The 21,697-nt window shown below is 39.5% G+C and overlaps 1 protein-coding gene across 5 annotated transcripts in view; it reads right to left on the bottom strand.

The window, feature by feature from the left end:
- Pak1 (p21 (RAC1) activated kinase 1) overlaps nucleotides 1-21,697 on the bottom strand; it is a 125,186-nt gene that overhangs the window by 53,519 nt on the left and 49,970 nt on the right. Inside the window, exon 1 of one of the 5 annotated variants that reach the window (XM_060367606.1) lies at nucleotides 19,417-19,437. The exons of 1 other annotated variant lie outside the window; for it this stretch is intronic. The gene's annotated coding sequence lies outside the window, so the exon portion shown is untranslated. Of the gene's footprint in view, nucleotides 1-3,917; nucleotides 4,050-13,063; nucleotides 13,275-19,416; nucleotides 19,438-21,697 lie in introns of those variants that run through there. 3 more of the 5 variants (XM_021634803.2, XM_021634799.2, XM_021634804.2) reach the window with 3 other exon arrangements.

The raw sequence follows: 21,697 nt of genomic DNA, 5'->3' as shown, positions 1-21,697 counted from the left end.
GCTAGCTTTACCTAGATCAACCAACATTTGCTTATTTACATATTACCTATGCCTTCTTTCAGGTCGCACTGACAGAGTAGTGAGCATATGCCCACAAAACTACAGTACTTATACTTCTTGGCCCTTCACAAGAAAGATGCTGTCCATGTGCCAGTTCTTCTGGATATCCCTCCTCCAAACTTCTCTCTTATTCTAAATATATAATGCAGTATATACAATGAAATGAGGTACAAATCCTGCTTAATTTACTAACATTTTCCCCATGCTTTTGGAAAATAACAAAATTTAAGAGGAAAATCCCCATGATATTGCCAACACATGGTTTTAATAAAAACAGGTATTGTTACCTTAGTATATGTTCTTGTTCCTAACAATAAATATGAATGTGTCTAGAATGTAGACTTTTTCTTACTAATTCATGTAATAGTAGAAAAATGTATCTTTAATCCACAACTACGAAGAGAAGAATATAGTCTCCTTGGAGTTAGATACAACAGTGCACTAGAAATTAAAAGCTTCAAAAAAAAAAAAAAAAAAAAAAAACTTCATAATATTCACCAGGCAGTTTTAAAAATACGATTGCCATGGCCTGACAGCCATAAACCTTGACTTAGCATGTCTAGGTTAAAGCTAAAATTCTTCAGTTTAAAAATAAGTAAGTGCCAGCCAGATTTGAATACCATTGCTTCAGAAATCAATGCCTTAAAATGAACCATTTGCTATTCTAATATTTAAAAGGATTAGACAGAGAGAGAACTCTGAAGGAATACTGTACTCAATAAAAGTAATCGCTTTTGTAAACTTGTGAAATACTATAGGAGTCTTTTTAATATACCCTCGTATATGGAAAACATATGATTTCTTTTTTTATTAATTTTTATTTTTTTATATTTTTTATATATCACAGGTTATTTGCTTTGTATCCCAGCCGTAGCCCCTTCCCTCATTCCCCCCCAACACCAACATCTGATTTCTTTCATCCTGATTTTTTTCCTCAGTGGTTTCACTGGGGGCTGTCAGTGATATTTAAAAACACACAATTTCTTTATTTCAAAATTCTTCACTGACATGCCAGAATAAAAGCTAATGCTCTTTAGCTTGTTCAAGAGGCGTTCTCTTATCTGGCCAGGCCCATCCCTCTGTCTCACGTTCCACACCCCCACTTCTTTTAACTCCTCTTACAGTGTAGTTGCACCATCTTCTTTAATTTCTTTAAATATGCCGAAACTTTCACACTTCATCCCTTTGCACATGAGGTTTCATCTGCCTATTTCCCTATCAAAGAGTGAATTCACCCATCCTTTGAGGATTAATTCTGTTGTTTTAATGATGCCTTTCAAAAATGTTCTAACCTCCAAAATGTTAGGTGCCCCTTCCCTGTGCCCTAAGACAATGTGTTTATTTCCAGGTTATCACATTTCTTTGTATTGTTGTAATTACTTACAGATATATCTTCCCCAGGAGCCATTTTGCCATCTTTGCAGACCAGCAGTGCCTTCCCCTTTTAACTTATTGTAGAAACATGTTAATATACAGTTTACAAAAGCGAGAGATATATGCTAGGACTTAAAAGGAATTTATTAGTACAGATAAAATTCGAAGTCCTTTATAGTAGGACATCAACTGGCCTTACAAACTAAGGCTATACACAGTCTACATTCAATTTATACCTCAGAAATCTCTGAACCTGAAAGTATTATAGATTTGTTTGTTTGTTTGTTTGTTTAAAGTGATAAGGATGTAGCTACACTGCCTGCTAGCTCACCAAATATTTCCTTTTTGTTGTTGTTGTTTTGAGACAGGATCTCACTGTATAACTGGTGTCCTGGAACTCAGTATGTAGACCAGGCTAACCTCAAACCCTCAGGGATTTGCCTGCCTCTCCTCCTGAATATTAGGATAAAGGTGTGTGCCACCAAACCTGGCCATCACCAAGTGTTCTTATATACACTGGAAAGAGAGAAAAAGAGCAAGGAAGGGGAAGGAGCCAAGCTCTATGTCAATAATCAATGATTTCCTCTCTTCACTAATTAAAAATCTTATTTAACTTTTTTTTTTTTTTTTTGAAACAGGGTTTCTCTGTGTGGCCCTGGCTGTCCTGAAACTTACACTGTGTATACCAGGCTAGCCTCGAACCTGGAGATCCACCTGTCTCTGCCTTTCAAGCACTGGGATTAAAGGTGTGCACCACTACCACCCAGCTCCTTTATTTAACTTTTTAAAGTCAAGCTCAACTGGATTTTTTTTTTTTAATTCATCTTGACTAACCTTTCGCAAACCAATTATTCCTTTCCTTTTTGAACAAAACAGTATCAGAACCTCTGCAATCTGAACTGACTATCTGGGTAGTTTTGTGGGGTTTTTTGTTGTTGTTGTTATTGTTTCTTTTTTTCTTCTATTTTCACTTCCCAGATATGACTGCCTTTGCCTTCTCTTCCAGCTCCAACTCAGGTCCCTTAGCTCCTCCAAGAGAGCATTCAGTGTCTCAATTGGCAATGCTCTCCTACTCTAGGCTGCCAGTTCCAAAATTATACTCCCACAGCTACCTAATACCCAACCAGGCTCTCCCTGGCCTCCCAGGTCCTTCAACCAGCAGCTTCATTTAGGCCCACGGTACAGGATTATGCCAGGAAAGCATCACCATATTTTTCTTCATTCTTAGTCATTTTATCATGTTTAGGAGAATTAGCAGCCAGTAGATTAACCAAAACTCTGGAATCTAGTATCTGAAACCTTGCACCTCCTGATGCCAGCTGGTCATCCCACCTGTACTTGAAAACCTCCAACAGCAGAATATCTCTAACCAAAAAAGGCAGCCTAGTCTATCTTTGTTCACCTCATTTGAAGAGTTCTCACATAAGTTCTGTCTATCTCATTCTGTACTGCAATTATTTGTTAACACACTTGCCTTCCCTTCACTGCCCTCAGCTAGTCTTGAGACTACAAACCCCTTAAGAACAAAATTTGTATCTAAAATATTTTCAATCTCCTACTCCATTCCTTGTGAAGAATAGGTAATCAATAAAGATATACTGAACATATAAATGAACAAATATAAGATCAAATGAATAAACAAAAGTAACTAATTACTCCTTTCTAGACTTAAACAGCTCCTACTAGAGCTATTTAAAAAAAAAAAACAAACAAAAAAAAAACAAAACAAAACAAAACAAAAAACCCTCTCCCTCAGACAGAATTTTAAGAACTTGGAATAACCTTTCAAGATAGTCAAAACCATCTACTCAAAGCTAACCACTCCTTGTACCTTCAAACTATATTCACAAAAACCGTACTTTCTTGACCACTGCCCTCTGAGCTCATTTGGGCTTAGGTTTCTACAGGACTTTCCAGTTTCCCTGCAGTCAGCCCTTTCCTGCTGTTTCTCCACAAGTCTCCTCTGTCACATCTAGCACTTGGGAAGTGAGGACGGGATCCCCAGAAAACCTGCTAACTAAACCAGCAGGAACGGTGAGCTCTAGGTTCATGGAAGAGAGAATGGCTGAGGAAAAAACAAAATTAACCTCCACATGTGTTTGTACTTGCCTATATATGAACTGACATATAAGAACATGCATACACCTGTAATTCAAGCACAGAAACAGCAGAACTGAAAATTCGAGGCCAGACTATGTTACACAGCAAGACTCTATCACAAAGAAAGGAAAAGAAAAAGAGAAGGGAGAGAATATTATTTAAAAAAAGAACTAAAGTGGAACAAAGTGGATCACTCTGGCCTACTGTGCTCTGTCTCCCATATATCCAGAAAAAAAAAAAATGGCCTTTTCTAAGCAGTTCTGGGTCTGGGCAGTAAATGCCTCATGTTAAAAAAAAAAAAAAAGAAAAGAAAAGAAAAGAAAAAACACTGTTGATTAAAGAACAAGGCTGTAGAGAAACTACAATGAGAAAAGAGGTGTTACCTAAAGAAAGAAACCAGCTGCCATCCATCTGCACTGAGAATTCTGGGATGTCTTGAGCTCACAACATGGGGCTTGAGGTTTAGCAGTCTTACATTCCCAACAGCGTTGCTGAAATCCTACGAAACAGCTTCCCTAGAGAACCAGCTAGATTAATTACTTTCACATACAAGATTTTAGCCATTACTTGGAAAAAGTATTTTAATAATCACTCACATCAGATCACACATCAGAACTTATAAAAAGCTTGGAAATCTACTTGGTAGGTACCACTTTTCTCATTCTAGGGGCTGGCAATAGAACAATGAAACAAATCCAAGGAAGCACAGTTTCAGAGATGCTGCTAGTCACCCCACAACATGTACATGGTGAACACAAGGGGTAAGGACCTGAAAAAAGGTGTGATCACTGCATCACACATCAGGTTACCTCTAGAAGCAAAGGAATTAACTACACAACCTCTAGTTTACTTAACCTTTAAAAACTTTATTAAATTTTTGGTTTGTTTATTTATTTAATGCATGTGTTCTGCTCATGCGCTGTCTGCATGAGGATATCAGAGGAGAATGTGTAGGGGAATGTCTCTTTCACCAAGTGGTCCTGGGGAATAAACTCAGAACATCAGACTTAATAAGTGCCTTTCCCCACTGAGCCATCTCACCTGTCCTCTAATGCACTTTCTAGATAGTTCTTCAGAACATTATTTAAAATACAAGAGGGAGAAGAGGGAGAAGACAATTCCCAGCACTGTTAAGAGAGAGAGAGAGAGAGAGAGAGAGAGAGAGAGAGAGGGAGAATTGTTAGGGATTCATAATAAATTAAGTCAACAAAATGAAGGAGGGAAGGGAAGAAGAAATTACACCTATCACACATATTATCTACATTTCAAACTTTGAACAACTCAGAGCAGCTGCAAACTGGCATGGCCAACACTCAGGCCTGAGAGTACTGTATGCCCTTGGTGCCTGGTTATTAGAATCTGATCTTTAATTAAATCGTGCCAAGAGGTTTGCTTTGGCAGGAACCTGAATGCTGCAGCCTCGAATTTGCTGAGAGATGTCCTTCTACTGTGTCAAAGGCACTCCCACTATGTAGCCTCCAGCCAGCTACTTGCTCTAGTATAGTAACAAGAAAGCAAGTGCTGGGCAGCAGGGAAGCAAACTGTAGGTGGCTCAAAGCTACTTTAATTTCTGATGCTTTGCTGACTCTTATGTAAAACACAAACCTACTTTAGAGTTACCATAAGATTTTAAAACACAAAAGCTATTTAAAAGAGACAGTACTTAGCACACTGATTAACACAAAAAGATATCCAACAAATATTTGTTTCTTCCCCATCTATCTTTCTAGTTTTACCTATACCATTCCCCAAATAGCATTCCATCAGTACACTTTCATGTTCCCACCTTTACCTACACTGGTCTATCTGCCCAAGATGCCTCAATATGTCTGCCTAGCAAACTCTTGCTCATTCCTCAAGGTCCAATTAGACTCACTTCCTCTAAGAAACCTTCAAAGAGTCTTACTTATCTTCCTACAAAACTTAACTGAATTTTCTTTACATTCTTTATTTATTTATACATTCTTTATTTATTTATTTACATTCTTCTATGAAGCAATGTCAAAGTTTCACCTTCACGTCTTGTGGTCACTAGGCAAGGAATAATTCAAGGGACAAAACTATAATTAACTTCTATGTCTCTATGGCCTCTATGCAGCAGAGACATGGAACACCCCGGGTAATGAGCAAGAACCCACTTTCTAAGACAATCTGGCTTGATGGTAAACAAAAACTGGAAGTCTCCTCCAGAGTCATACAATTCCAAACCTTTATTTTAAAGGAATTTTAGATCTATCAGGGTATATAATTTACCTAAGCTTACTAACTTAAATATCCATAAGGGCATGACTAACTTCTTAATTATTTTGATTCTCTTAAAAGTGCTCTTTAGACACTAGAATTTGAGACAGAATAAGGCAGAGGGCTATGCTGAGAGGCTTCCTAAAGTTAAGAGAAATGAGAGGCAACAAAGATATAGAAACAGCAGAAATTCAAAGTAAAAGACTTAAAATCCACTGGGCTTTGGTGGTGCACACCTTTAATCCCAGCACTTTGGAGGCAGAGGCAAGCAGATTCTGAGTTCAAGGCCAGCCTAGTCTACAAAGCGAAATCCAGGACAGCCAGGACTACACAGAGAAGCACTGTCTCAAAAAAAAAAAAAAAGACTTAAAATTCACTTAGTCTTGTCCTGTACTTAAGCACTTAGAATGAACACACACACACCTTCCTACTACTCTTAACACCCCTCTCCTAATTCAAACCCTTCCACTATTTTTGTTGGAACTTTCCATTTGCCAGTGGCTGGCCTCTCTTGCATGCTAGACATAAAAGAAACCTGCCTATCACCTGAAAAGACATCTCTAGATGCCACAGCAGCCTTGACCCCACCCAAAGAACTGGAAGCTCTCTCTCTCTCTCTCTCTCTCTTCCTTTCACACTCATCCTATAGACTTTATCCTTAATTTTCAGTGCTATTTGCAAACCATTTCTTTACCTCCGTCTGGTGAAAAGACTGTTTTTCTGTGAGTCACCTCTGCTGGCTGCTATTACACTGCTTTGCACTTATTACTCATTTCCCAGTCACTCTCACTCAATTCCTGATTTGTCTGCTCTTTCACCCCTATCTAAAGTTATCATTGTAGCTGAATGACTTCAGCAGTCACAATAATGACCCTGTCAACACCCTGCCCACTCTATTTTCTTACCTCAAGCCCAAGTTAGCCAATACCCACATGATCACACCCAGCGTCTGGTCACCAAATATATACAACTCCAACATAATAAGTGAATCATATACACTCTAAACACAATAGCGATCTAGTTCAAGAATTTCCACTATAATTCTGAAATTTCAGTCTGAGCTCCAATAAACTACTTATCAGTCCCTATAATCCTTGACTTCTCTCATTGCCTAGTCAGTCTCTCAAAATTACCCAAACCCAGAGAGATGACTTAGAGGGTAAGGGCATGCTATCCAGTCAGATGATCTGAGTTTGATCCCCGTGACCCACATGGTATACTCATTCACTCACGCACGCACGCACGCGTTCTGCCTTTTCCTCCCTTTCCAAAATTTAACCAGCAAAATTCCAGTTGAATTCAACCGTCTCCTAATGTCTCTAGGCTGAAACAGCAATGCATCAGAGAACATTAAAAAATCTGGTTAACTACCTTCATTTTAAAGTTATAATCATTCTCCTGTATGACACTGTATGATTTCCCACACCTCTCTCCCAAAGTAGATATGCTTATTTTTAATAAAACAGAAACCTCTTTAGAAAAATTCTATTTTCCACCCACAAAACTATATGCCTCCGTACATATGCAACCATATTATTCTTGCTTCCAGTTATAATGAAGTCATGATGTCATTTTTCCCTCAAAAACTTTCTTTTCCTTATACTTTTTGCTGCCTGACTTTTCCCCTGAAATGACCTTTCAATTACACCAAGCTTTCCTTCTGTTTGATATATTCAGTCATTTGATATGTTGTCATTTAACAAATAATTTGTTGTGCATTTACAATGTAATAGTATGAATATAGTTGCGTAAAACAAAATTCCTATGCTCACAAAAATTATGTGTATAGTAAGAGATGCAGACAAAAAATAAGCAATTAAATAAAATAGTGTCAAATACATATGTATGTGTAAGTATGAGGTCAGGGTTGATCGGGACAGGATTTGTTGAGGAAGAAACACTTAAGACGAATGAAATAAGATGACAAAGGCTGAAGAGATGGCTCAGTGGTTAAGAACTGAGATGACAGCCAGATGATGGTAGCACATGCCTTTAATCCTAGCACAGGAGAGACAGGCAGAAGGATCTCTGAATTTGAGGCCAACCTGGTCTACAGAGTAGTTCCAGGACAGCCAGGGCCACACAGAGAAACCCTGTTTCAAAAAACCAACCAACCAACCAACCAATCAGAAAGAGATGACAAATTTTAGTAATATCCAGAAGATGACCATTCTAAGTAGTAAGTAGATATAGCCATAACTACAGATATAGAATATGTGAGTATATATACTAGGTACCAGAACAGTAATTAAGGCAAGGAAAATAATGTATCAAGACACTCAGACTAAATGACTAAAGATACAAATTCTGTGGTAGTGATCGCCTAGTTTGTTCCCAGCCCTGGGTTTTGAGTCCCAACACCAGACAGAAAGAGAGAAGAAGGAGACAGGGAGAATGGAAATTAGAGATATAGTCTGATTGTGTGGGGTCTTATAAACGACGTAAGAATCTGTATTATACAGCAACTGGAGGAAAGTACTGGGTGTTAAAGCAGCGATCTGATTTATAATTTAGACAGGCCACTCCAGCCACAGAGCACAACAGGCCACAAAGGAGAATGAAGTTGCAAAACTCAAGGTAAGACTTCACAGCTATATAGAAGACTGGTAGCAAGTAGACAGTAGTTCCAAAGTAAATGTATCCAGGTGGTGGTAGCACATGCCTTTAATCCCAGCACTCAGGAGGCAGAGGTAGGCAGATCTCTGAGTTCAAGGCCAGCCTGGCCTACAGTATACAGAGTGAGTTCTAAGACAGCCAGGGCCACACAGTTAAACCCTGCCTGAAAAAAACAAATTTAAAAAAAGGTAAATCTATCTTAAAGGTAGAGTCAAGGGGTTTAGAAACTGATGCAGCATAGCAAAGAAAAAGAAAAGTCAAACATAACTAAATGATTCCTTTTACCTGCACCAAGAGATATGAGAATAATATACAAACACTATACAGTATTCTACATGTATGAACACACTCTCCTTCAAACATCACTTATATCTGTGTCTGTCCTCAGAAGTACAGCTTCTCACAAGAATTATCTATTATATTTAAAGCACTATCTCCACTACCCTCCCCTCTGTGCCAAGCGGCAGCCTGCCTATTCTTGTCAAGATTGCCAATCATATCTAATGGTCACTTTTCTGTCCTTACCATATTCAATTTCTTATCAGCAGTCAATGTAATTAGCCTCAGTTCTCTTAAAGGCTTGGATTCTACTTTCTTGGATTCTCTTTCATGTCTATCTTTTTTTACCTTCTCTTCTCCCTTCTGTATACTCTTCCTTCAGGATCTTTCACAAATCCAGGACTCCAGACCTCTCATACCATACCATACACTCGCCCCAAGATGACCTCACCCAGCCCAAAGGCCTTACATACCACTCTTATTGTTGATGACGTCAGGTTTTTTACCTTTTGAGCAAACAGCTCTCCTATCTGGCAGTCAATTGACCTACAAGATTAAGCTGCAGGTACTGGTAAGAGTGGCAGATGCAGCTGTCCCTCAGACTGTTAGACTTAACATGACCAAAAAAGTGCTCTTGATTATCACAGCACCTATCACAAATTCTAATTATACTCATTTATTATACATCTCTTAATAAACAGTAGCAATTAAATGTTTTATTTACTAACATATCTAGTAACTAAAAAGGCACTCAATTGACTCTTAAATTTCATAGACCCCAAGTCTGCCCTCAGATGAATGCACAGACTAATAGGAGGAAAAGATACAAAATCTATGTAATAATACAGGAAGTGCCAGAGTGCAGACAGATGTATAAATCTGGACGAGAGATCCTAACAGCAAAGGAAGACTTTCTTAAGAGATAAGTTTACAGATTATTTTTGCAGGATAAGAATAAGTATAGCTATTAAGTATCAACTGTGTAATTATAAATATATATCTTTAAATTTATTTATTTTTATGTGCATCGGTATTTTGCCTGCATGTGTGTATGTGTTTGGATGCCAGATTGCTTGTAAATGGAGTTAGAGACAGTTGTGAGCTACCATGTGGGTGCTGGGAACTGAACCTGGTCTTCTAGAAGGGCAGCCAATACTAAGCTGCTGAGTCTTCAGCTCTCCAGTCCTATATTTTTTATTTTTTAAATTACTTTTAAGCTTTCTAATAAGCTCTTCAATATTAATATAAATATCTTCCATGTTACATATGAAACTTATATAAACATGCAGGTAACCAGTAACTACTAAAATGAATATTAGACCTTAATTAGTATCTCCCCTATTTGTCTACTGGTCATAAAGAGTCACTCAAATATAAACTTTCATCCTGGCCTCTACCATCTGAACTGAATAAAGCACTTGATTACTAGCTGACCTTCATTTTGAGCATGGAGCTCAATTATCAAGCCTAAAAGCCTTTTCTATCTAGTCCCTCTTTTTCTTTCATTCACCAAGCATTGAGACTCAAATTTTAGACTTCTCAGTTGTGTCCTTGGGCTTCTAGGCTACAGCATCTGAACATTTTCCTAAGGGTTTTAAGAAGGCATCCAGGAACAATAACAAGTACATGGGTATATCAATGCACTAAGTGTGTTCATGCATTCACTGGCACACTGGAGCCTCAGCAGTCCTACAAGGTGTTATACTCCTATCTTACAGAGGTCAATGAAGTAAACACCTAGCCTATCTGGTCTCTATCTTGTGCCAAAAATTGAATTTAAGAAAACAGGGAAGAGAAAGAGATCAAGTAACTCAGAGAGGGTGCTCAGCAGTGAGTCACCTAAATGGCCTGAAGCCAGAAATGAACAGGGACAAAGTCTGCTTCCTTCCAAGGCACTGAGAACTTGTTTGGCCATGGCATAATAACCTGCCACATGTAAATTTGTTTACTACCACAGTAATATCTACACTCTAGTCCCAAAGACAAAAAAAAAAAAGGAAACTCTTTATATACAACATGCACATAATGTCACAAGATAAATTCCTATCACAACTAAAGATCTGAGTTTGCAATCCAGCCCTGCCACCGATGTATTGAACCTTGGTCTTCCTCTTATGCATCACCATAGCTCCCTGGGCTTCCTCCATACTACCACAAAAGAGTCCACACTCCTTGACCTGCACCTGAATGCAGCAAATGAATCTAACTCCCTCTTTTAAAAACCACCAGTACCCAGCAACCAGCACCATAACTAGCATAGTATAGACAACTGAGAAAATACTTATTTTTTAATTACATCTATTTATTTATGTATGTGTGTGCTGGGAGAGTGGTTAGTATATGCCATGGCTCACATATCGGGACCACTTATAGTAGCTGGTTTTTCCTTCCACCATATAAAACTTGGGAATAGAAATCAGGTCATCATGCTTAATAGCAAGTACCTTTACCTGCTAAACCAACTCACCAGGTAAAGAGAACATTTAAAAATGGATGGATACCACATTAAAGTTGTATGTGTGTGTACACATACACACTGCATATTCTAGACAGAGTATCAATGAAACAATAACCCTGTCAGTCTCTCATCTCTATTTCCCCTCTCACCTCTCATTCTCCCACTTTAGGCCACTTCAGGGGGAGAGGAGGAAGCAGAGCAAAAATAAACCACTTCAAAGAGCTACCATTAGGAGGGGAAAGAATGAACCTTTATGGTTATACACTTTACATACCTTTACACACCCTATAACTTTCCTTTCACAGCTGCTCTTACCCCCCAAATAACCTTTATCTTGATGCCAAACCACCGTCTTCAATGAACACACTCTCTTGCCCCAAGACTCTCCTCATTCCACTGTGCTATCCTCCCAACCCTGACCCCGGCTGCCAACTGGTAACTGTCTATCTCTCAGCCTCATCTCAATGAGGGGCTCTCAGTAAGGTCTCTTATCTAGCTGTATTTGTACATGTTCTCCAGCTCAAGCCCTCAAAGCTCTTGACTTCATACTGTGCTTTCTCTCCTCTCCCACATTCTGCTTTAACTCTCAAAAGAAAAGATGGGGAATAAACCCAAGAGGAACAGTTGCTTATTGGGAAGCCCCAAAACACAGCTTGTGGGGCAGTAAGGAGAGAGCCTAGCACTTAAAGAAAATAGAGTTTAGGTCAAAAACAAGGAAGCTAGAATGTACAAACATCACAGCAAAGGTCTCTACAAACCAGCAACCTACTACTAAGAGAAAGCACATCAAAAATTGAGAAGGGGGTGGGGGAAGGGAGAGAGAGAGGACAGCCTGAGGAAGAGGAAGAAGATCCAAAGAAGAAAAGAAAAAGAAAAAAACTCTAGTTATAAAGGGGAAGGAGATAAATGGAAAGCATGAAGACAAGGAAAGGAAGAAAGAAAAATGGTGAGGTAGGAAAACAGGTGAGGGGGCAGGCAAGGAAAATGACCAGCAGGAGAGGAAGGCAGGAAGGAGAGGAAGGCTTGCCAGAGGAAATGAAATGCACAGCTCCTCTGAAACCAAGATGAGAAGGGTTTAAAATAATCAACATAGATTAATATTTGTATTCTTGGTGCCAGATAATAAAGGAATTACAGTGATTAAGATATTACCCAGTCTCAGGTCTGTCATTTACTTAGCAGATCAATAACAGCACTCCAGAGAAGACAGCCTAGTTTATAGTAGTGGTTTAAGTATCAAGGACTTGGCCAGTTCAAAGAAAAACATTAGCATACTTTCTCTGTTTCTTCTCAGCCCCCACCTCCCTATCCTCAACATACCTACACTTGACCCCAATATAAGCATCAGCATTTTCAGCCTGTCTTGTCCTGAAGTCACTGGTTCTCAGCAGACCAGCAAAATTCTGGGCTCTTCTGTCTCTATTTAGCTCACCTTTACAAGGTAATCTGACAGCCTAGGGAAGCCACAATTACAAACATAATGTTAAGCCCTTCTCTTCAAATAAGGAAACTGAGGCTCACAGAGACTGCCTAGACAGGAACAGCTGCAGCAGTTGCCTATCTTCACATTTCCAACCAGAGAACAGCTCCCCTGGTCCCAGTAAGCCCACAGATAAACCAAAGCACAGAAAAGCATCACCCTGGCCACCAAGCAGAAGCGTGCTTACAAAGGAGTGGGGCCCGAGGCACACAGTTCCCCAAAAATCCAGCTTCCCCTTCATAACCTTCCCTAGTCAGATCTCTAATTCCAGCAAAGGCCTAGCCCTGAGTGGGCTTATCTCAAGGTTCCACCCACAGGCCCTTCCCTCACTAAGAGTCCCTCCTAAATGGAATGTAGTGTTCTTTTCATTCCCTTCTCCAGAAGGCAGCAAGACACCCCTTCCTACTACCCCAGGTCAGCCTAGCTGTGCCAGGCCCGGCGAAGGCCACCATTACCTGGCGGCGGGTGCGAGGCCCAGCATCTCTGATGATCTTGTATATCTGTCGCAGAGCCGCACCTCTCGCTGCTCAGCAGTTGGGACAAAGCCTGGGCTAAACCAGCCCGACAGGCTGGATTCTGCTGGGCGCAGCAGCGCAGCTACCCAGCTCCCGAGGCGCAGCACACTCACGCTCTCGTAGGGCGGCAGCAAAGACACAGCCGCTCAGTGAAGGGGCGGGGAGGGAGAGAGGAACAGAAAAGGGGAGGGAAGGAGGCGGGGAGAGCGTTGCCCTGCCCCTTCTCTCTGAAAAGACGCTGAGGGGCGGGAAACAGCTACTCTCCCGGGATTCTAGTTGTCTCTGCTGTTCTCCCAACTCATGCTCCAATAAGACGTGGTGGTTCTCAACCTTCCTAACGCTGCAAACCTTTAATTACAGTTCCTCGTGCTGTGGTGACCCATCTCGCTACTTTATAACTGTACGTTTGTTACTGTTATGAATAGTAATGTAAATACCTGATATTGCCAATGATCTTAGGCGACCCGATGTTTGACACCAGTAAAGGGTCGCTCGCTACCCATAGGTTGGCAATAGCTGTTCCAGAGCCTGCCAGAGTCCTCTCGAACACCGGGGTTAAGAAGAAAACCGGAGGTCCTCTGTGCCTTACTTTTGCAACCAAGTATTAAGGGTGTCTTTCCTAGACCTCCTGAAATCAGATTCAAGATTCATTCAAACTAGAATGGGGAGGGGAAATGCATCTCTTCTGCTGACTCTCTAAAAGGTGCCCCATGAAAGATACGAGGTGGCCCTAATACCGACCACCCTCTCCTCTGAACAAAGAAAAGAAAGTTCAGCATTAGCTACCATCTGTCAGCGGCTATTTATTGTGTGTGTCCCAGTACTTTACGTACCTATGTCTATTTCACAGCCATATGGAGTCGTCCCTACACCAACTCATAAGTATTCATCCCAACTGAGCACTGGTATCTCAGAACTTCTTAAGCACCTGCTAGATACCAGTCACTGTGATAGAACTGGAGCTGGACAACACACTAAAAAACCAGTTCTGGACCGGCCCCTCCCAATAAAAGGTGCCTCCTGAAGACTGAACTAATAAAAATGTGCCTTTACATTAATTTCCAAACACTCACCCCATTCACGCAGCTCATCCCTTGCCTTTGAGGCACTTGACTGGAGTTATACAGATTATCTCTTCCAGGTCATAATTAATCAGTTTAGAGGTTTTAAGTGAGTTTCATGTCTTTATTTGGTATGGGGGGATGGCACATGTGTGTGATGCTATGCATGTGGAGATCAGAGGATAACTTGTGGGACTCAGTTTTCTCCTTCTATCATATGTCTCCAAGGGCTCAAACTTGGGTTGTCAGGCTTGCTGCCAAATGTCCTTACTCACTGAGCCATCTCACCTGCTCATAAGTTTAGATTCTGCTCTAAGTTTCAGCAATGGAGGGGCTCTGGAGAAACAAAACGACAAAAGCTGACATTTTTAAAAGACCCATGGTCAATGGAAGCAGGGAGTATAAACAAGAACACAGTTAACAGAATTTTTTAGCACTATAAGCAACAGAAAGCAGAAGACAGTACTAATTTAGATGAATGTCTAAGATGAAAAGAAAGAACACATTCTGAAGATCCTGCTTGAAAGCAGCACAACAGACCACATATAAGACAGGAGGCAATGGATAAGAAAATACAGTGACTTCTCCAGGGTCACACATCCAGTAAATGGCATGGCCATGTATATACTATGGTCTGACTCCTAAGCTTTTGTTTCCTTTAGTCCCCTTATTTGTTTTGCTGACAACAGATTAACTGTTGGTCATCTTTATACTAACTCCAAAGTGTGCGTGAGCAGCACCAAACCTGACTTGCATAATTTGCAGCTGTCTTTCCTGACAGATGTCTGCACCTCCACTCAGCATGCCCAAATTAGTCTATTACTCTAACTGCAGAGGAAGAGCTCTCTATAGAAAGGGGTCAACTCTTTTGTCATTCACCAACCCCAGGACCTGAGTACTTACAGTATTTGGAAAAAGAGACAGGAATTTCTACATCAAAAGAAGAACTGGGACCAGTAAAGCAGACCAGCATGTAAAGGTACTAGCTGCCAAGACTGCTGACCTGAGTTCCATCTTTGGTAAAGAAAACCAACCTTTTCCTATATGCTTTTCTCTGGTTTCCACATGCATACCATGACATATGATAAATTCTCTCTCTGTCTCTGCCTCTGTCTGTCTGTCTGTCTGTCTGTCTGTCTCTCTCTCTCTCTCTCTCTCTTACACACACACAACTGAAGAGATGGGTCAACAGCAATAGCACTTGTTGCTCTGATAGAAGAACCGGGTTCAGTCCCCAGTACCTACATGGTGGCTCACAATCATCTGTAACTCTAGTTCCAGGGTCTAACTCCCTCTTCTGATATTTGTTGTTATTGTTATTACATGGTTTTTGTTTAATTTGGTTTAGTTTTGAGAAACAGTTTGTCAACCCGGGCTTTTCTGGAACTTATTTATGGACTTTAAAAGAACCCTGGACTCTTGGTAATTCTGTCTCAGCTTTCTGGGTGCTGAAATTAGAGTTATGTACCACTACTCACACTTAAAGTGGTTTTAAGATTGTCATTCGCCTTCATACTCTGTCCTTCAGTCTAATTTATTCAGGATGGATGACAGAAAAGGAAAGAGAATGAGTAGGAAAGAATCTAGATATGGGATTTATAGTTATACATATACCAAAAAGAAAACCACAAACACCATCAATTCAAGACTATAAAATGTCTATAAGATAATGCAGGAGAAAATTTAGATGATCTTATTTAGCAATAGCTTTTTAGATGCCATCAAAAACAATCCATTTAGTAAAAACTAGACAATCTTGATAAAAACATAAAACTGTTCTTCAAAAGAAAATGTTAAAAAAAATAAAAAGACAAGACACAGCCAAGAAAAAGATATTTATATAGTACATGTACTTTATGTACATACGCAAAGTACATAAAGAGTTTGTACCCAAAATACACAAAGAATTCTTAAAATTCAGCAATAAGAAAACAACCCAAACAAAAAGAGGGTGAGCAGCTACAAACTGTAGCTCATCAGCAGAATACTTAACTAAAATGCACAAGGTTAGAGTTGTGGGTGGGAAGTGGAGATTCACCAATACTCTAGGACCAGATAGATTGCTCAGTGGGTAAACACACTGGCTGCAGAAGCCTGACAATCCAAGTTCAATTCCCAGAATATAAATAGTTGTGGAAAGAGAGAGCTGACTCCACAAACTGTCCTGATTTCTACATACAAGCCGTGACATATGCATGCCACGCCACAAAAATACAAAGATATAAAGATGGATGGATGGATGACCAGCCGGCCAGCCAGCTGGACAAAAAGGTAGGAAGGAAGGTAGACAGATAGGTAGGTAAGAAGGTAGATAGATGAATAAATGGGAACAAAATGTCCAGAGTTATTAGCTTATTGGTAGAACGCATAGGAAGCTGAAACAGGTGGATCATGAGTGCCAACATAATTTAGGCTACATGGTAAGACCCTGTCTTAAAAGGCAAGTGAAGGCAAAGGATTTGAATAAATGGTTTACCAAAGATAATAATCATACAAAGATACTCAACATGATAATCCATTAAAGAATTGCAAATATAAACAATGATGTGACCCTATTATTAATTCCTACCTAAGATACTGCTGAAGTCCCAAATACTGACGACAACAATACTCAAGACAATATGAAACAATAGGAACTCTCATTACTGCTGAAATACAAAATGATCAATCACTTTAGAAAACAACTAGGCAGTTTTTTACAAAACTAAATATAGGCTTACTAAGCAATCCAGCAACTGAACAGCTAGGTGTTTATCCAAATGAAATGAAAACTGTTTATAGCCCATCTCCAAAAAGGCTCCCTTGTACACACAACAGCCCCAAACTGGAAGCAATCAAGACATTCTTTAATCAGTTAATGAATAAACTATTGTAAGTCCACAGAACAACAAATGCAGAAAAAGAAACTATCAAGCTACAAAAAGACATGGCAAAAACTTAAATGTAGGTTGTTAAGTGAAGGAGGCCATACAAAAAGCACTGCATGATTCCAACCACATGATATCCTACAAAAGGCAACTATAAAAACAATAAAAACAACAAAAACGTGGAAAGAGAAGGCTTAACAAATACATATGTAAAGAATGGGACATTTTTAGCGTAAAGAACCATACACTATTGTAATAATAAATACACGGTTTTATGCATTCATGAAAACCCATAAAACGACACAACAGAAAGTAAACTAATTTAAACTTCAGACTTCAGTCAATAATAATGTATTCAATACTGGTTCAACCAACTGTACTGTACAATTCTGATAATAAAGAACACGAAAAGCTGGAGAAGGCTTGATGCATGCCCTGCATAAATAAACCTATAGCTGCACTGAAAATGATTATAAAGGATAAACTATTAAGAGAAAACTCATAGAAATGGATAAAATATGTTTTTAACAAAATTCATTTGACATGAAATGATTGTCAAATTACTCTAAGTATCTAAATACTTCTCAATTTCCATGCTTATCTCACTAAAGACTGTCAACAGAGCAAACCATACTTTTGAGTGTTGGTGTTCCAGGGCAACCTCCACTAAACAGAGCTGTCTGCAATGATACCAAAAGATTACTCTTAAATACAATCTGCCTACAATCAGAACATAGTACTACTCTTACCTCCTGTAATTACATTTAGTACTTCTAATAACTGAAAGCTACGTTAAAATCACAGGCACTGCAATGCCTCTGGATGACACTGAATGTAGGCAGCCCAAAGCACCACTGTCATATGAGTAGTAGCATCATGCCACGTCTCCTTCAGCCTGCCCACATGTTGCCATTTCTTTGAGACTTAAAATGCAGAATTTAACAGTCCTCCTCTTAAATTTTATCTTGTCAGCTGCAGGGCATCTATTCAGTCTGTAATCTAGCACACTGGCTTTCCCTTCTAGTCATTACCATCTGCAAATCTTCAAAAATGTTAATTATGCAGCTTTTGAAATATTTATCAAACACCATGCGCTCTTTTTATCTCTCTGCAGTATACTAAGAAATGAACTCAGGGCTCTCAGACCTAATGCCAGACAAGCCAATGAAATAAACCCCTATCCCTTCTTTCTCTGTGTTTTCTTTCTTTTTTCTGTCTTCTTGATTTTTGAGGCAGGATGACACTATGTTGTCTGGGTTATCTCTGAACTCGCTCTGTAGTCCAGGCAGGTCTTGAACTTGTGGTTTTCCTGCCTCAAACTCCCCAGTTGCTAGGATTATATGCATGAAACAGACCCAAGTTTAGCAAGTGTTCTTGCATGTTCTAGGTTTTAGAGATTAAACATGATGAAAAAATCATCTAGAGCTACAGGAAATCACCAACAGAGGAAGACAGTATATGCTAAAATGTATGACTAAAAGTAATCCAGGTAAAGTGACATACCTATTGTCCCTGCAGGCATTTTGGCAGAAGAGGCAGGGGGATCTGTAATTCAATGTTATACTCAGCTACAAAGTAAGTCATGCCTGCTTTGGCTACATGAGGCCCTACCTTAGATAGATAGATAGATAGATAGATAGATAGATAGATAGATAGATAGATAGATAGGTAGGTAGGTAGGTAGGTAGGTAGGTAGATAGGTAGATAGGTAGATAGATAGATAGATAGATAGATAGATAGATAGATAGATAGATAGATAGATAGATAGAGCAAGCCAGGCATGGTAAGATAGCACTTTACTCCCAGTGCTCAGGAGGTAGAAAGAGGAGGATCTCTTGGTAAGTTTCAGGCCAGCCAGGACTACACAGCTACATAGTAAGACCTTAATAAAACAAAACAAAACAAAAAACAAAGAAAAAAATCCACAAACATACAGACAGACTAAAAAGTGATTTAGAACTGTGCAACTAAATATGTAGAATGAGGCAAAAGAAACAAACCAGTCTATCACATAGTATGGAAAGATCAAATTCAGTTATTTTCTGTTTTAGCCTTCAATTCTGAAAAATTGTATTATTCATAGATAAGTAGTGCATGCAATCAAACGTCATTGTCAACCTCCTCCACTTTGACACCCTTGCTTTCAGTACTGATACAGAAAACTTAGCACCTTTTCTATAAAGAGTTAAGAGGAAGGGGGAGAAAATTATGTAATTATATTTTAATTAAGCTCAAAATTTTAAAAATTAAAATATTTATTGAAAAAAAAAAAAAACACCTCAGCTCCCTCTAATGACACATGGAACTTGAAGGAGGGAGGCATGCTGAGAAGAGGGCAACAGTCTTGTTTATTATTGACGCTTACGACCAAGGCTGAAAAGGGATGCCGGGAGTGGTGGTGCACACCTGCAATTCTAGCACTCAGATACACAGATAGGGAAAGCACTGCAGGTTTGAGGCCAGTCAGGGGTGGAGTGACATCTTGTTTCTAAAAAAATAAGAAAAGAATGAGAAAAGGCAAAACTGAATGAAGTCGGAGAAGGAACTTTAAAGACGAGGCTTCATATTGAAAGCAAAATAAATCAAGATAGTATATGACTTACTGAATTCTACCTAAGTTAACAGTTGTGTGCAGTAACCTCCTTACATTTGTTATATGGCCCTTTAATTTGCAAAGTAAATAATTGACAAATTTTTCTTATAAGCTTTTGGACCCTGGACAACAATGTTTTGTCTAAGACCTAACCATGCCCTTTTAGGTCACACATCTGGCCTATATAGACATATGAACATGTTCCACCTGCTAACTCTATTATAAAAGCTAACAATCACTAATATTGGTTTTGTTTAGAGACTACAGCTTTCAACCTAACTGTTTACGTACTTAACTAATGCCTACTATGACTGGAGTAGCTATAGAGTTTGAATTGGTTTTCTTTTGCAACCACAAACAATTTTAAACATTTGCTGAATGGAAATCATAATCTTCTGATATCACAACTAGATATATGAGAAAGTCAACAATGGTAATTTTGGCATAAACCATGTAATGTACCATTCTTTCTTGAAGTAATAAGATGGCTAAGCCTATAAGGACACTTTCTAAAATGAGGAAGAAAATAAAATAAATAAATAATAGTTTTCAAAATATTTTAATTAATATGGATGCATAGGACCAAAAACCAAATAAGCTGGAGGCATCACACTACCAATTTAAAAACTGTATTAACCCTGTATGGTGGCACATGCCTATAATCCCAGCAATCTGGAGGGCCTATGGTGGTACACAATCATAATCCCAACACAGGGAAGGTAGAGGCAGGACCATCAAGGAAGTCCTCAGCTACACAGCAAGTCTTGTGCCAGCCTCAGATTCAAGGAACTCAGGGTCAATAAATAGGACAAACAAACAAAAAGAAACAAATGAAAAAAGTAAAATCTACTTAACAGCAGACAGTCATAAAGTCCCATAAATCAACATATACTGGCAACAAAGCCAAGAAGAACAGAGAAAGAATGTGTGAATTACATCTGGAGAGTGGGGGAAAGCCTCACAGAAGAGGTGGTATTTGGATTGAGTGTTAATCAGAATTTGGATCTAGAATTTATCCAAAGGTCTATGTGTTAAAAGGCCTGGTCCCCAGCTTGGTGCTGTTGGGAAGTGGTGGGACCGTTAAGGTAGGATCTAGTAAGAGATTTCAATGGCATGAGAGATGTGCTCTTGAGAAAAAATAAAGGGATCCAGCCCATTCTTCTTCCTCACTTATGCTTCCTAGCCATGACGGGAATGGCTATGTGTCACAGTGTACTTCCTGTGGGCCTCACCACAGGCCCAAAAGGAACAAAACTTCAAAACTACGAGCCAAGATAAACGTTTCTCTTTAGAAATTAACTCAGGTGTGCGATAGTAAAGGAAAGCTGACCTCGCAGTATTAATGAAGAGGCAGAATTTTCACAAAGGTACTGAGATTGCCTATAAGGTCCCAAAGAGAAGAGCATGACCTCTGTTTAGGAAATAGTCTGATCATTCATGGAAACAATAGTCTCATCAGTCACCATTCAAGAAAATGTTCTACTCTCCAGCAGCAAATAATTATGAGGGCTGAAGACAAAACTGTGTCATCAGGCATGCCAGGTCCAAAGTCTCTTCCTCTTTCAGTTATCTCCCTACTGTAATAAAGGGCATTGCTGCTCTTTCAGTTAGTGTTAGTTACTGTTCTCATTGCTGCAACCAAGTACCTGACAAGAAACAACTTAGTAGAGGAAGGATTTATTTGAGTTCCCACTTTCAAGATGCAGGAGGCATGGAAGCTGGAGCTCCAGCCCAGGTTGTCAGAGTTCGCAGCAGGTTACTAGTCGCGCTGTACCGGCCGACCAGAAACACTGAGCCTTGAGGTACAGCATGCTGGTAGGATATACTGAAGAGGTGGTGGTAAAAGGATCATGAGGCTGAAACCAGGGCCAGGCTATAAACTGTGAGCCTATCCCTAGTGACCAGCCCAGGTAGGCCTCCTCTCTTTAAGCCTCCACAGCCTACCAAAACAGTGCCATCAGCTGAAAGCCAAGGGCTAAATGAGGCTACAGGAAATGCTTCATGCTCAATTCATAGTTTTTAAGCCAAAAGTCTGATTCATTTCTGACTCCAA

The sequence above is a fragment of the Meriones unguiculatus genome, chromosome 14 (genome assembly GCF_030254825.1).
Source record: "Meriones unguiculatus strain TT.TT164.6M chromosome 14, Bangor_MerUng_6.1, whole genome shotgun sequence".
NCBI lineage: Eukaryota > Metazoa > Chordata > Mammalia > Rodentia > Muridae > Meriones > Meriones unguiculatus.
This window is presented reverse-complemented; position numbering and strand designations above follow the sequence as displayed.